Below are 15,381 nucleotides of genomic sequence, written 5' to 3' on the forward strand. Positions count from 1 at the left end.
CTATTGTACAAAAGTTATAATTAAAAACTGTTAATTCACCCAGAAGGTTTGCCTGCTGTGTTTTTTCACTGGACGATTGGAAACTGAAGCAAAGTGTGAAGAGTTTCAGGAGGAGACACGATGACACAAGATCAATCAATAAAAGACTAGAAAACGTGGTATTATACGTGATGCTGACTGCCAGATTGAGCAGTATGTGTGTGTGTGCAGGTGTGTACTGGCAGCAGACCACCATGGATGAAGAATGACTTAGACACATGACTTTGAGGTTTGCTTGTGTCAGAGAGCCGACGACCTTCAGGAGGAAACAAACAACCTTATTTATTTTCTCCAAACAAAGACTTCCTTCATGTCCTGGTTTGTGTAGAGAATGAGCTTTATTCTTCACCTCAGCTCTCCCTCACATGACGCTGCATCATTAGCGACTGCGTGTCCGAGCCGTGAGACGAGGCTCCTCTTCTTTGAGCTTTCTTCTTCTAGGGGTTCATTAAAGGCGATTGCGACTCCTCCACGTTCAGTGAGGACATCAAAGCGGCGGCACAGGAAGGCGGCACTTCACTTTAATTTCTGCAGATGACTTTGTGTGGATGCAGCTCATGTGAAGGAATGTCCATAGATTTGACTTTGGGCTCCTCAGGTACTTCAGAGAACCTCTGAGATGTAAACAGTGAAGAACGTCTGGAGGAGATAAGAGGGAAAACTGAGAAGGATCAAATGATACTAATTAAAATGGGCAAAGGAAAAATGGACAAAGGGCTCAAACTTCAATCAAAATAAAGTCAAAAATGTTCGAATGTGTTTTTAATTATTTACTTTTTGCGAATTTGCTTTGATGGTGAGATAATAATAATAATAATAACAATAATAGTAAACAGTATGGAGCCTCAGCACAGCTTCACTCGCTTGTTTATTTGCTTTTATACTTTATCAATATTAAAGTTGTAATGTGAGCTGGAGGCCATAAAGCTGCACGTCGACACGCTGCGTCTCCTAACCATGACATCAATTAACATCCATTAAGGTTCAGCCTGATGGAGTCAAACCCTGTGTGGCCAATTCATGTCACGGTGACAAATGACCTCTGAATCCACACACACACACACACACACACACACACGCACACATACACCCACACACACACAGCAGTGTCTTCACCATCGTTGTGCTTCACCATCATCGCTGCATTATGCAGGTTGTTTACATGTGTGTGTCTGTATGTGTGTGTGTGTGTGTGTGTGTGTGTGTGTGTATGTGTGTAATATGAATAGTCACCACTTCTTTGTAGAGTGATGCACAGATGATGATGAGTGATGTTTGTCTGAGGCAGATTCAACCAAAAATGTAATGTTTAGTTTTTTCTTGGTCTTCCATTTTTGAAGAAAATGTTTTGTTTTTGTGTTTTTCTTCCTGGTTTACTTTGATTGGCTGCCAAAGCTGAATTGGCGTGGTTTATCATCCCAGTGCTGCGTCTCATGAGCTGATCAGTGGACTGGAGCCTCACCTGGTGCACATGTTCAGTTAAGGACTCCGCCTCCTGATCTGGTGGATTCTGTTTCCTGTTTGTGTGCAGGAGGAGCTTTACACCTTGTGACGTGTCTGCGTGCGTTAACACAACACAAGGGTTTTGTTCACCGTGATGAAAACCTCTCTGTGACCAAGGCAGCAGACGTCCTCCTCCAGATCCTCAGAGATCCGCCTACATGAGCCCGCCGTGTCACGAGCTGTCCAGGGTTAGCCGTGCGTCAGCAGCTCTCCTTCTTTCCTTTCATCTTTCACTTCTTGGCACTTGGATGGCCGGCAGGAAAAAAGGATCCTTTCTGTTAGTGCAGGAGGCCACTTATGACACAGCAGTGCATGCTGGGATTGACCAAAGGGCGGAGCTGACAGGGGGGCATTCTTCACTGCACCAGAGAGGGCGGCTCGGTGGTTTTGATTGTTCCTGTGTGTGTGTGTGTGTGTGTGTGTGTGTGTGTGTGTGTGTGTGTGTGTACAGGCGGCCTCTGACTGACTCGGTCACTCGTCCTCAGGCAGCCACACAAATTACCCACCACAATAATGTCCATAATGACTAAAAGATTGAGGTCTGAAGGGGCATCAATCACAAGGATGTGGATCAGCTGACCCTGAGAACAGACACACACACACACGCACACAGAGAGAGTGTGAGGGAGACAGAGAGGGTGAAGGTGAGGGAGAGAGAGAGAGAAGGAGAGAGAGGGGGGAGGTAGTTTTATCACTAAACAGATGTTCATTGTTCATTGTGTGAGCTGATCGATGTGTTTCTGTCTCTATAAAACATTCTTTTATTGTTAAATATGATAATAATAATGAATAATCAAAAATAAATATTAAAGGTCGTGACCTCTGTGTCCTCAGCGTGAGCATGAACTGACGTACATTTATGATGTAATGACTTTATTGAATATAGGTACTATAGAGGATTGTGTCAGATTATTGTTTGAGTTGTTGATAAATACTAAATAATTAAATATGAACGTAAAGGAACCTGAAGTGTCCAAACGTGTGGACGAGCCTCTGAGAACGCTTGGTCTTCATGGTGGTCTTGTGGTCCAGCACATGTTTAGTGAGCTCCCCAGGTGAGTGTGTGACTGTGGGACACCATGAAGGAGAGACTTACAGCATAATGTCTTAGAGTCATCATTATAAACTAAGTATGAGGACATTTAAATGATTTTATGGTGGCTCAGCTGTTTTCTTCAGTCCATTACACACACTGTCGGTGTGGGTCCCCCCCACCATCAGACCATGTGTTGGGTTAATGCTGCTGCCGTTGCCCTTGGCCAAGGCACTACAGGCTGTAGACCTGGAGTTTGACTTGGGGCTCTGAGCTCTGAGGCTGCACTGACTCCTTATAGCGGAGTGTGTGTGTGTGTCTGTGTCTGTGGATGCATGGACTGATCAGAGAGCTCACAGGAGGCTGAGCTGCGTGTTCACACGCGTGTATAACATGCTAAGATGGCGTCAGGCTCTTTGTCTCCATTTCCTCCCACAGACTAATGAGTGTGAAGCAGATGTTAACAACAAATCTCCATTCATTTCAATCTAACAGTGGCAGACTGCACATTTCCATAAACGAGTCTCACCTTCCCTCCCTCTGTGTGTGTGCGTGTGTGTGTGTGTGTGTGTGTGTGTGTGTGTTGGAGTATTGAGCCTCTTAAAATGACTCTGGCCTTTAAACGCAGACCCCTTTTATCATCAGAACTGGTCTAAAAACATCTTAGATCAGGATAAAAGGGAAAGTGCAGCACTTCCTGCCGCCGCGCTGCAGTACGAGCACTAAGTGGGCCGCTGGCACCGGCGTGCGGCTCGATACGTTGGTGTTGTCTTTTATCTTGAGGAATTCAGTGAGTCGAGAGCCTAAAAGGAGCACTTATCTCCTCCTGGTCACTAATGGTGGTGACAGCAGTTCCATTGACCTCCTGTAATGTTCACAGTCCTTTCAAGTTCCACACACACACACACTCTCGCCGACTCGTCAATTGTTTTCAGTGGAAAGAGGCTAAAACTCTAAAATGCTCCAGCAGTCAGAGGGTGATGTCACCGCCTGAGCCCAGACGGACAGTTTGGTTCAGGCCCGTTTGGTTCAGGCCCGTTTGGTTCAGGCTCGTTTGGTTCAGGCCCGTTTGGTTCAGGCCCGTTTGGTTCAGGCCCGTTTGGTTCAGGCCCGTTTGGTTCAGGCTTGTTCGTCCTTCAACAGATTCACATGTTCTTATTTCATTTAGTGTCTTTTTATTACAAAACTTTCATAAGGAAGAAAACAAATCGATCCACTGCTACTCTCAATGCTGTGGCACTGCTTTGCACACTGAGTGAAAATGGATAGATATCAATTTTAGGATGAAACAATTGATAAGTGACTTCAGATCGGCTCAAACGCCTTCAGGTGTGAGTGAGACAACTCTTATGTAACATGTTGCACTGGCAGACGTTCACGGTTCTCTGCAGGTTTCAGGATTACAGCTGAGATCCTCCGCATCAGCTGAGGCTGTAAACAAGGAGGATTACAGCCGCATGCTAATGATCAACCACACGAAAGCTTTGTTTGCCCAGCTCTTTATTTCCCTCTACTGCACCGTGTGTGTGTGTGTGTGTGTGTGTGTGTGTGTGTGGTGGATTGTGTGCTGCTGCTCACGTTGTTTTTGCGGAGTTATGGTCCCAGATTTACATAAAAATGTCTCATTCTGAAGACGGAGAGGAAACGTCTCTAATCCCCCCCTCCCCCTGCTGGTAATGACCCAAACCCACGGGCAGCTGTTTGTTACCGTAGCAACGTGGAGATGAAAAAATTCTGCCAAGGTATTTTCTGTTCTCATCTGTAAACTTTAAAAAATTTTAATCTTCAAAGAAAACAAGACTCTGACTCTCTCTCTCTCTCTTGTTCTCTCTCTTTCTGTCAGTCTCTCTCTCGTTCTCTCTGGGTATGTGTGTGTGTGTGTGTGTGTAGTCTCGATCTTCTCACTGAATCGGGTCTTATTTATTTGACTTTTCTGTGTTATTTCACGTCTTCTTGTCTCCTTGTGATTTATTCTCTCCCCTCTTCGAATGGCTGCGGGTCCAGGAGGGGAGAGAATCTTCGAATTTCCTCCTCCTCTGATCGTGTAATGGTGTTTTGGGGAGTTTGAGCCTTGTGCTGGTCAGGCTGCTGGAGGGAAGTAGAGGCTGGAGTAAGGGTTGGAGCTGGAGCTAGGGTTAGGGTTTTGAAAACGGCTTGAGCTTGAGGTCTGAAGTTTGGCACAGTGCCGTTATTGGCGCCCAGAATGTTAGTAGAGTTGGTTTGGACTCTTTATCTCACTTCCTTCAGGGTGCTCACATAGACTCCAATTCAAAAACCGTGTAACTGCTATGTAAAGAGCAGGTTTGACATAAACACCACTGCTTTCTCCTCCTCAGCGTTGGATGCTGAGCCGGCCTTGAAGTAACCGGACCGGCAGTGTCGGGTGTCAGAGTCCATACTGTTGGCTGCGATCCCACCGAGCGACATCCTGAGCACGCTGATCAATGCGCTCCCACAACAGCAGAGGTAAGAACACACACACACACACACACACACAGGAGGCAGGATCCCATTACCATACCAAGAGCTGTCAAAAGGCTTTAATTGTTAGTGTTGATACTTTCTGCTCGTATGCACAAAAACAGTGTGAGCTGCCCTTTGTTCATAGAAATCTCAACATCAAACGGGTGAAGGATTACACAGAGGCTACATGAAAACACACTCCTGATTCAAAAGCTTCAGGCTCAACGTAGAGACGATACAAGTGCATAAGGACGCCACTTTACTGTGTGTGCAGCTGTTTAAAAAAGGTTAATGTTCGTAAGTAGGATCGACACAACGTGGAAAAAACAATCTTGACACAACAGAAACTGTACTTTAAAATACCTTAAATACAGATTTGATACGTAAATAAAATCACTTAAGACTTTAAAATGAAAAGCAATAAAACGGGAACACTCGTCGTATAAAATCAAATGTTTTGTCATTCTGTTAAAAAACCCTTAGTGCATCTGTAAAAGTTTAAAAAGTCTTGGTTGTAACTGCATTTTGCATAATCTTAATGAATAAATACACAACATGAGGAGACGTAATGAGGGTCAATCCATAAAGGGGCCGCGATGACTGAGGCTCGTCCCTAAAGTCCATTAGCTCAACGCTGCTTCACTGCCGAGAAGCTGAGAGAGATCAGCCTTTCACATGATCTGCTACATATTTATGCTTACAGAGTGCATTTTCTGTACAAATACTTACATTTAATCTTCTCGTGCAGTTTAAAAATGCTTGATATTCATGTTTGAAAACGTGTAAAATGTTACAGCGCATCATCGATGAAGACGCGACGCAATAACTCAATTTTCTATCTCTTATCTCGGGAATTAATATTATTAGAATAATGAATATGCAGGCTCTTTAATTCTGTCCCTGTGTTTATAGTGTGTGTGTGCAAGATCAGATCAAAACTGCCATTTAAATAAACTTGCTAATCAACTGAATGGGCTTATCTATCAAATTTTTTGATCACAAACACAGGTGAGCCAAAGAAGCTGAAACATGGGACAGGTTTCAAACTGCGGTTTACCAAATGCTTCATTGACGGACAAATGGGGAACAGCTTTAGTAAACAACCAGAATTTAACCATGATAAGTTCTGACATTAATCTGCCGCCGTGCCCTCGTTTCTCGCAGAAGTACGACCAAAAAGTTAAATTTACTGGAAATTACGTTGAGGAAAGACGCAAACTTTTAGCTTCACAGTAAGAAAGTGAACGAGCAGAGAAATGAGAAGCATCAGTAGTAGTTTGTGTTTGATGACATCGACCTTTTTCACATCACAGCCCAAACTAAACAGGAAACTTGGATCATTCATTGCATAATAATGTTCCACACAGGGTCCAAACTTACCGATAAAGCCTTTCACTTAGTGCGTAAACAGACGTGTGTGTGTGTGTGTGTGTGTGTGTAAGGCCCATAACTTCCACAGGTATTGAACCTAAAGCTACAGATGATGGACCCTTTAAATCGCTGGAGACCTGAGCAGACATCAGGCGTTTTCATGGCGAGTTCGTTAAGAGCGTTTGTGTTTTGGAGATATTTGACGTAAACTCATCTCGTTTATATGTCAGGAGATTTCTGTCTGTAGGTCTTTGAATCAACCCTAATGGAACCATGTTGTTATTTCTTCTAGAGCAGAAAGATAGAAGTTCTGCCCTCCACAATAAAAGCTCAAAGTATCTCCTGGATTCACTAACTGAACTGTGTTGTGCTATAATGAGGCTAACACCGCGGCACATCTGTGTTCTTCTTCTGCTATTTGTCCTGACGACTCCCTGCATGTTTGTCTACACAACAGGTCATAGTTACCAAACGACAGAGATCCATGACAACATACAGAGGGTTCAGGGTAAAACGGTCTTAGTATAGCTAAGACCTAGCATATTTAGCACATGTTCTATGGCTCGTGTTCCGCTGTTCCCTCAGGGTTCTTTCAGAGGTCCAACCTCAGTTCGAGGGCTTTGTGCGCCTGGTTAACGTTACGTAAACTGAGGCTCTGTATTTATGTACGAAAGCAGCAATTGTTGCCTACAAATAATGAGAGCGTTTCAGTTCTGCCATTGTTGTGTTATTAAGCCACCCTAGCATAATAAACTTCCTCCTGTTTTGATTTTGTCGCTCCTGCCCCAAGACATTTCTGTCCAATTAGTGCAGAGAGCGTTGTCGCACTCTTGTAGATGTCTTCTGGTTGGTGAAACAAGGGTAAGAGCTAAAATTTGGGTCTCTAAGTAGAACAAAGCAAACGAACTGCACGTCTGAAAACGCCCTAAACGTTGGTGTGTGTGTGTGGTGGGGAAAACAAAACGCGCACGTATTCCAAAAATGACACCGAGCAAAACATCAACAGTAACCGTCACATCCAACAAGCTTCATAGCAAAGATGCACTTCAACGTCACAACAACAGTAGTCTTTAAAATTCCCAGAGGAGGCGTTCACCTCCAGCGATCCTTGTCACCGAGCAACAACCAGAACCCGGTGTGTCTCATTGATCCAGAGGTGCATGTTGTTCTTTCCAGCGCGTGGGTTTGTGAGGAGGCAGGAGGAGTTCATTTCAGCTCACTTAGCTTCAGCTCGATATATTTCCACAGAGCTCCAAGCCATTTAGTTTGTTTATTGGTGTAAAACAAAGTCTTTCTCTCTCGTCGATACGGCTGCGTGACGGAGCCCCGGGAGGCGGCGGCGGCAGGTAGGAGAGGAGGGTTTGTCCAGGTTGTTCAGAAACATATCATCCGGCGGCCGAGGAGGAGAAATGCAGCGCTTCTGACAATCTGCGGTTTTGGTTTGTGTTTAGTTTGGGACAGGAGCGGTGTGTTCAGGCTCTCCCATCTGAGCCGCCCAACAAAGGGAGTGCCACTTCCATTTCTCCCCAATATGGGTGCCTGCAGTCGGGCCTCACTCCTGTCTCCTTACCTCCAAAATCATTCTGAACCAGATCAGATTTCTGGACCTTTTCCCTTAGTTTCCTGTCGTGGCCCAGGTGAGGCGCTGCTCTTCAAACACAGGTCCCTTGGTGGAACACGGTGTGCTGCTTACGGTGCTTCAGGTTTCTGTCTTTGAAGTCCATCATCCTCTGCTGCGACGCGTCAACAAGAGCGCTGGCTATAGCCACACCTACAGGGCGAGAACAGGAAGTTAATACAAGCTCAACATTTCTCTGCCTGCACACTATTATGGATTCTAAATCGATCACAGCTTCTTGATTTGGTAATCGCATGATGCCAGGTTGTGTTTTTGAGCCGAGGTTAAATATTCTGATCTAATTTCACACTGAGATTCAAGGAAAGGAGATACTCAGGTAAGAGTTGTGAAGTGTTGGCACTACAGTAGTTACTTGTGTGATGCTAACACTCCTTTACAAACACGTTACCATGGAGCTACATACTGCAGATATAAAGTGAGTTGGGAAAGTAACAACATTATGTCAACGCTGTGCAGATTGGTCTTGAGTCGGGGGGCTGAGGAGGGGGGGGTCACTGAAGCGTATCACCCCTCCATCCTGTCTCCCTCTCCTGTCTCCCTCCCTCTGTGCCCGACAGCAGCGTGTCATGCCGCCCTCTAAATAGCTTGTGTATCCGATGTTTGACTCGCACAGATCATCAGATGCCTCCGAGCTTTGCGTTTCCTTGGCAGTTGTTTCCGTTGTTAATATGGATTTGTGAGTCGCGGCGGCTTCTGGCTGGCGTAGCTCGTCTGTAGCTGCCTCCTCTCCACAACCGTGGGCCTGACGGAGCGCGGAGTTTACGACAAGAGCTCAATCTGCCGCTACGCAGGAGCCAAATAAACAAAACAGGGAAACAGTGAGGGGAATCTGCTGCACTCTTGATATGATTTGGATGTTTTCAACATTTCACACTCAAGCGATTCTGGGGACTTTTTTGTGGGCGGAAAGGCAAAATCCGATTACGCAGCGCCTTGATGTGTGTCTGTGTTTCTGTGTGTCTGCGTATGGGTTTGTGTGGAAGCATACATGGTAAAGTTCAGTCAGTGAGTAAGAAAACTTGTTGTGAGCTACGGCACCGACAACACACCGATTGTGGCACCTGGTCATGGAGTGTGTGTGTGTGTGTGTGTGTGTGTGTGTGTGTGTCGGTGCTTCTCCATCTTGTTCCTGGGGACGCAAAGCACTTCTGTCTGTCATCAGGTGTTCAGGTGGGTTCAGTTCAGTAAAACCTTCTTCTTAACTTAACTTAACTTAAGACAGTTACAACAGCAGAGAAGCTACAGTAATATAGAGACAGTTACAAAGCACTGGTCCTGGTGTGAAGGAGCTTGTTGTTCTGCAGGTATGTTGCTCGTAGCGGTTTGTACTTTTTGATAATTCATTTATTTTTCAGACAATTTTAAGTCTGAGCGTAGTCGAAACGCAACAGAAGCAGTAATCTGTGTGAGAATCCGACCAAACAACCACCTGCAGTGCACTTAATGTCAACACCAACTCCTCCTGAAGTGCAGTAATTAGCGACGAAGAGGAGGAAAGGAGGACTGGAAATGTTCCTAATGTGACGTCTGAATATTCTCCCATCAAAGTTTCACCTTTTGACAAATTGCCAGCGTAATTACGTAGACTTTTCTGGGTGAGCGCACACACGACACACACGCTTCCATTTGCCAAATTAAATTGGTCAAAAGTAATCAAATTATGCTGCAGGTGAGCGTGAGCGCTCGTCTGCTGCCGTGGCAACCGGGTGCGTTAATGTGATTGTTTTGTCAGGTGAGTTGAAGCATCATTAGACCCCTCAGCACACTGACCCCGCCCCTTCCTCATACACTAATGGGGTCATTATCAGGAGACTAAATTCCACAGGAGCAAACGTCTGTGAGAGGAGCCGGGAATCATCTTTGACAGGGAGGCGACACCTGGAACATCAAAGGGGTTATACGCTGGAGCAACATCTGAACCAATCAAAGTCCAACAGTCGCACGTTGATAAGAATGTTTGTGCATCTGTTCCAGCTTTTAAACCCTGAATCCACCGCAGCAGCTGCTTTGATGTACGGACGCAGGCTAACGAGGACGCCTCTCGTTACCGCACACACAGCCGTGTTCCACCCAGCCTTTCTGTGTGATCGTGAGAGTTATTCATCTCCAAACTACAGAGCTCATACCTCCACCCAGGCCCAGCAGTGACATTAAAGGCAGAGAGGTGGATCATGGCCAGGTTTGGAGGCGTCTACAGAAGTGATCACATTTTTAGTATTGTTTCGGTCACATGCTTTGTCCTGTGTTAGGTTAGCTTTGGAGGGAAGCTGTTTTTAGCTGAGTTTAGAAGAATTAGAGAGAAATGTTCAGCCTTGGTGGAGGTTTGAGGATCATAAATGCATCTTTGGATCTCTGTCTGCGGTTAAGCACCGCCGAATATTTGACTGGAAGTCAACAACCAGTCAAAGAGAGGAATGGGGTGACGTCCCAGCGGGCGGAGGGTTTCAAAGACGGAGAGGATCAAAGTATTGGAGATCCATTCTGGGTCAAAGAGCTGAGTTTACAGCTGCGTCCTCCAGAGGGAGGGAGGAGGAGGAGGAGGAAGGAGGAAGGAGGGAGGAGGGAGGAGGGAGGAGGGAGGAGGGAAGGTCTGCATCTGCGTCTGATTTAAGGAAGATGCACATTTAATGGCAGCAGAGCCCATCAGCTGGCTCAGACTGTGTGAAAGACACAGATGAAGAAGATTCTAGGTGTAACTAAGACATCTTAGGAGTGAAGGAAAGCCGTTTCCGTTTCCCTGTTTTCTCTGCCACCCTCAGTTTTTGTGCTAAGCTAGGCTAAATGTTTTCCTGGACGATCCACAGAGATGAAATTGATATCGATCGTCTCATTTGAGCCAGAAAACAAGCGTGTCGTGTTCCTCCTGTAAATAAACGGTGCATGTGTGCAAACAGACCCAGAGTGAGGAGACACTGGCTTCCTTTGCTTCCTCTGCTTCCTTCACACTAAATCGCAGCTCAGCAAGTATTTACAATGAGCCGAATGAAAGATGGAGGATAAACGGAGTCTTGTTGCCTCTGAGATCCGATTGTTTCACTTTAGACACAGCAGATAAAACGCAGAATAAACTGCGTCTCATTCCTCATTAATCTGCGTGTTTTATGAAACTCTCGTCTTGTTTTATCACCACACCCAATATTTTCATTGCGATGCCCTTTGTCTTTTTAATGGAAATGGGCAAAATCAATTTCCTCTGTTGTGTGGGTGATGAAGGAGAGAGACAGAGAGAGAGAGAGAGAGAGAGAGAGAGAGAGAGAGAGAGAGAGAGAGAGATTCTGTTGCTGTGTGTCCTCAGCTGTTTTCAGAGGAATCCAGCGTTTAGCAAAGCGTAACCACGGCGACTTATCTTAGCCTCTCCGTAGCGATATGCAAATGAGCTTCTCTGGGTGAGGGGGCGTCGTCACAAACTCTCGCCGCCTTACTTCTCTACTTCCTCTTGCACTTATCTCCCACTCGGTCTTTATCTCCCAAGATGCATTTCCACTCCCGTGTTTACTTCTACTACAAATGCACTCACTAGAGTTCATACCTCCTCCAAGGCCCAACAAGTCCATCCAACAAGTACTTTGCTGCTGTGCATGTAAACCTCTACTCCTTTCCTCCACCACACACACACATACACACACACACACACACACACACACACACACACACACACACACACACACACACACACACCACTTTACAAAGACCAGACAGAAATCAGCCACCCACTGACTGACTGACAGCAGAGCACCCAGAGAGCTGCAGGGGGGAGAGAGGGAGAGAGGGAGAGAGGGAGAGAGGGAGAGAGGGAGGTGGAAGAGGAGCTGGAGAGAGGGGGGGGGGGGGGGGAGATTGGCTCTGTGCTGACGGTGCAGAACGCTCGCTCAGGCCCGTGAGGAAACAGCGTCGGTTCTCTGAGATTTCCACGAGCCGGGCAGCGGTTTGAGCGACTCGGGGATATCGCGTGTCGGCAACATGAGCTCTCCTCACGCCGTGACGAGTCAGCATGACTCACTGAGGGAACAATTGATCCAACAACAGAGAATGTTGGAACACAACCAGACGGGTCCTTCTGACCGCACAGGAGGAAGAGGGAGGAAGAGGGAGGAAGAGGGAGGAAGAGGCGCCACTCTGTCAGAATATCACAGCAGAAACAGCTCAGCTCAAAAAATCCTACTTGTGTATCAAACTGTTTTTGTTTCTTTACATTTTCATCAGTTTGATTTCTGTTACTGGGAATGTAAGTAAAAAAAAAAAAATCACATTTCCCATTAAAAGTGTGATTTGTTTTAGATTTGTTTCTTCAAATCCTGTTCACACTGCGCCAAACAAACCAGAGACCATCTTTACCTCAGAGAGACAGACTGAGGCCGTACCTCTCTCACTGTTTCAAGGCTTTGGCGGCTGCAGGAAACTGAATTGCAGTTGCTTCTTTTCCACGTGCATTCTTTGTATTTGAGCCCGGTGTAAACGTCAGGACTGTGGACTGGCAGTGGAGTGAGTGAGGAGTCTGGTCTGAATAATAAACCACCCAAGTCTCCTGCAGCACATGAAGGCTAACGTGTGCACGCATCACAGCATGACTGAGAGAACTTAATGACCGCCTGATTACAAGAGTGAAGGACTGAACCTTTACGTGATTACAGAGCAACAACAACACACACAGCTTCTCCTGCACTGCAGTCAGAGGCTCCATCCAGACATTAACACTTCCTCACATGAAGAAAACAAACAAACAAGCCCACAAACAGTCAAAGTGCCGGAAAAACTACTTTGGCATAATTTGCCGTGGCCTTAAAGAATGAGAGACCATCAGGCCGACCGCTACCAGAAATTCAGGGTCCTGCCTGTGTGTGTGTGTGTGTGTGTGTGTGTGTGTGTGTCGTACCGGACTGTCCTGGCGGTGGTTTTCCAGATGCGACTCTGGGCAGGTAGAGCAGCACGGTCAGGACGCCCGCTCTGCTCCCCCAGCAGGGCTCCATGGCGATGGGCTTCGGCGCCGCCTGCACGCAAGATAATGGAACATTTCTCATGAGGGGGGAATTGTGACAAATGTAAATATTTTCTGCGGCGAACTACAATGTATTTCCCGCCTGTGGACAGAAAGCTGCTGTATTAATAAGAGTTGAACACGGTGAACAAACAAAACTACATGTATTCATTAACACACCAGTCTGGACAGCATAATGAGGACATATCTTCATCTCTCTTAATCATTTTGCAAACTCATTGCTGACACCAGTGCCAGGGCAGAGTCTGTGTGTGTGTGTGTGTGTGTGTGTGTGTGTGTGTGTGTGTGTGTGTGAGAGAGAAAGCTCAAAGCCGTTATCAGAGCTGCTGTAAACTAATGGAGTCTCCGCTAAGCCGTCTGTCTGAAGAACATAACAGCACGTTATCAAAGGAATCAAAGCTCCAGCCTGAGCCTCCAGGTCCCTGAAGCTACCTCAGCCGCCTCAGCCGCCTCAGCTTCAAAGCCCCAGGCTGGGACGCCCAGGTGGACCAGCAGGCAGCCTGTGGAGCTCCACCTGCTGTGAGACTGATGGAGACAGACAGGACGGACGTCTAGACAGAAGAGACTGCTGGGGGGATGGTGGGGTGTAGGCGACACATGAGTCTGTTTGGAATCATTTGTTCTTTTAGGATATTGACAATGTTTGAAAAACAATGTTGGTGCTGTCAAAGTGAATATTTTGAAATCCAGTTCTCCTCCAGATATTGGCATTTTTATATCTGCAATTATTACTGAAGTAGACTTCTATGTGTGTATTTCACAGTGACACTGGGGTGTACAGACTCAGTGTACAGACTCAGTGTATAGACTCAGTGTATAGACTCAGTGTACAGACTCAGTGTATAGACTCAGTGTACAGACTCAGTGTACAGACTCAATGTATAGACTCAGTGTACAGACTCAGTGTACAGACTCAATGTATAGACTCAGTGTACAGACTCAGTGTACGGACTCAGTGTATAGACTTAGTGTACAGACTCAGTGTATAGACTCAGTGTATAGACTCAGTGTACAGACTCAGTGTATAGACTCAGTGTACAGACTCAGTGTACAGACTCAGTGTATAGACTCAGTGTACAGACTCAGTGTACAGACTCAGTGTATAGACTCAGTGTACAGACTCAGTGTATAGACTCAGTGTATTGACTCAGTCTCTCACTGTCCGTTTGCTTGGATCGAATTTCCTTCCATCAACTCTGGAGATGCAATATGAAGAGACAGAGTCACTGAGGTATCGATCAGGTTTGACCCTCCTGAACCACAGAGGTCACACAGACGGACCCTGTTTATTACTGCGGTCTGTGGGGGAATCTCTCTCTCTCTCACACACACACACACACACACACACACACACACACTCCATCTCCATCACGTCACACTTTTCCTCAGTGGTGCAAAGTAACACACGGAAGGATTCAGGCCATGGCTGAAAGAAATGAAAGAAGAGAGAAAAATAAAATGTGAATTTTCTATAAAAGTCAACTGTTGTGAATCAATGTAGTGAAAAAATGAAATGTTAAATTAAATTAATACATTTTTCACAGAAAAGGTCAAAATTGTATAAGAATTTTTGAGAAATAAAATTGAAACCAAAGACTAAAGTCTGAAAACTTTGTGGAAAAAGTGAAACTGTTACTGAAACATTTAGAGAAAATGTGAAAATCGAATGAATAATTCAATGTTTCAAGTTAAAGTCATATTTTGTGGAATAAATGATGTTACATAAAAATGTTGAGAAATAAAATAGAATAGAAGAAAGAAGAAAGTTGTAGTAATTTGTGAAAAAGACTTATAGTTCTTAGAAAATATTCTAGAAACAAAATTACGTTACAACGTTACAAGAATAAAAGCATTATATTTCGCGGGAAAAGTCAAAATATTGCAAGAAAAATATCAAAGGAAAAACTGCGAAATGTTGCAGAAATAAGATCGCCAAGTCAAAATGTTGGAAGATTTTTTTTTCAGCGGCACAAAGCAGCTGAGCGACGTGAGACAGCAGCAAGCAGCGATCAGGTACTGGGCCACTTCCTCCGAAATTCCGGTATCCGGACTACATGAAGTGTCAAAGTGTATTGGTTATTTATCACACTGCGATCAGATCCTCTCTGTGTTACCGCGATGTAACAAGTTACACCAGTTACGCGTCATGAAAACACGCTTCCACTAGCTTCCTCCCGGTGTAATCAATCAATCAATCGATCATTGTTATGCTTCTATATGCTTTGCCTGTCAGACGCATCATCCTGAACGTCGTATTGAACCGTCACAGTGTAACTGCACATATTCATATTCATGAGGATGTTCCATATCCCATTCTGAAGCTGCATGAAAGGACGC

General features: G+C 45.4%; 1 long non-coding RNA gene across 1 annotated transcript; it reads right to left on the reverse strand.

Moving 5' to 3' along the window:
* Positions 1 to 5,082: 5,082 nt before the first annotated feature.
* LOC143007832 (uncharacterized) lies at positions 5,083 to 13,039 on the reverse strand. The gene is made up of 2 exons (XR_012964526.1): positions 12,922 to 13,039; positions 5,083 to 8,180 (listed from the first exon to the last, which is right to left on the reverse strand). It is a non-coding gene; the product is annotated as an uncharacterized LOC143007832 (long non-coding RNA).
* Between the last annotated feature and the right edge of the window lie 2,342 nt (positions 13,040 to 15,381).

Source organism: Genypterus blacodes, unplaced genomic scaffold, assembly GCF_046128005.1.
Source record: "Genypterus blacodes isolate CSIRO-AG114 ecotype Tasmania unplaced genomic scaffold, CSIRO-AGI_Gbla_v1 ptg000010l_1, whole genome shotgun sequence".
In the NCBI taxonomy this organism is placed as follows: domain Eukaryota; kingdom Metazoa; phylum Chordata; class Actinopteri; order Ophidiiformes; family Ophidiidae; genus Genypterus; species Genypterus blacodes.